The sequence below is a fragment of the Pelodiscus sinensis genome, chromosome 30 (genome assembly GCF_052426305.1).
Source record: "Pelodiscus sinensis isolate ZL-2025 chromosome 30, ASM5242630v1, whole genome shotgun sequence".
Lineage (NCBI taxonomy): Eukaryota > Metazoa > Chordata > Testudines > Trionychidae > Pelodiscus > Pelodiscus sinensis.
Window position 1 is genome coordinate 10,844,932 of NC_143081.1, and position 1,545 is coordinate 10,846,476.

At 52.7% G+C, this 1,545-nt stretch overlaps 1 pseudogene; it reads left to right on the forward strand.

Annotated features, from left to right (window-relative positions):
* The first annotated feature begins 494 nt into the window (after nt 1-494).
* Nucleotides 495-1,314, forward strand: LOC149521208 (immunoglobulin heavy variable 1-3 pseudogene; annotated as a pseudogene).
* Nucleotides 1,315-1,545: the final 231 nt, after the last annotated feature.

Below are 1,545 nucleotides of genomic sequence, written 5' to 3' on the forward strand. Positions count from 1 at the left end.
TAATCCCTTCCCATTCAGCACGAGTTCGGTGCCCAGCGCCCCTTGGAAGATCTAAGATCACCGCTCACAGGTAGATTTCCCCACTGGAGAGTGCCCGTGTTTACACATTACTGGACTCTGTGTTGTGTCAGTTTCACATCCACTGGGTGTGACATTGTGACAACCCGCCACAGGGCACCGTAACATTCAGCTTCACCAATTGTCCCTTAGCTCCCACGGACGCCTCGCTGAGGTCACAGTAGCTTCCATGTTGTCCTAGATCGGGGCCCAGATTCCATAGCTCTGCTCTGGCCTCCTCCGTGGCTGTGTCCCTCCAGATTCTGAGGCCGTTTATTTGCACTTCCGGGCAAAGCCGCGCTTTCGTCACCCGATGTAGCCACGCTCATATGCAAATTAAGTAGGGAAAGTGCCTGATAAAGAACAGCCAGTGCGCCTCCCCAACAGGCGGCGGGTTTCCTGCTTTGTAGCACACAAGGTGGTGGAGGAGAATGACAATGATCGGTCTGGGGTTCTGTTTCCTTCTGGCGGCTGTCTCAGGTAAGGGGATGGATGCAGGTGTCTGCTGGGCACAGCTGGGCCGAGAGAGCAAAGATGGTTTGAAGATGAAGATGTAGGAGGTGGATCAGGAACTCTGGAATCAAAATCCCAGCTCTGAGCAGATCGCATGGGATGGAGTTTTAAAGCCAGATGGTGGGGTTTGATGCCCAGGTTTCATTACTCCGTATTAAGAATCCCGTACACAGCATTGAAAAGCCTCCAGAGCAGATTGTGCCTCAGTTTCCACTTTGCCAAATGGGGATAATTGTCCTTCCCTGCTGCACAGGAATATGACGGAGACAAATTCTCTCTTATTAAAAGGCAGATGAGAGACTGCCTTTAGGAGGCAAGACAAGGGCTTGAATAAGGCCGGGAAGAGGAGGAATAGAATGGAATTAACGGTATTTGTATTGTTTTTCTATAGGGGCCAGCTCCCAAATCCAGCTGATCCAGTCTGGGGCAGAAATCAAGAAGCCCGGAGAGTCCGTGAAGGTCTCATGTAAAACCTGCGGCTACAGCTTTACCGACTATTACATTAGCTGGGTCCGGCAGGCTCCCGGGGAAAGCCTGGAGTGGCTGGGATACATCTATCCCGGTAATGGTGGCACTAGCTACTCCCCGGCCTTCCAGGGGCGAGTCACCATGACCAGGGCCAACTCCATAACCACGGCCTGGCTGCAGCTGGGCAGCCTGCGAGCCGATGACACCGCCACGTATTACTGCGCTCGGCACACGGTGACACAAACCAAAACAACAGCCCTTCAAAAACCCCAGTGAGAGAACCCAGGTGTCCTGCCAACCCTGGAGCCTTTAGTCCCTCCGGCGAGCATTTGCCCAGATCAACAAGCCGGGGTCATTTGTCCCAAATTTCATAGGCCCGTCACGGTCAGTTGTTTAGTTATTTCTGGCTGCAGCGTTAAATCAGTTTTCAGAACAGGCTTCTGTGACAGTCATCTGTGTCATCAGCAAAACAGCCCGGAGCGAATGCCCTGAGTGATATACGATAGG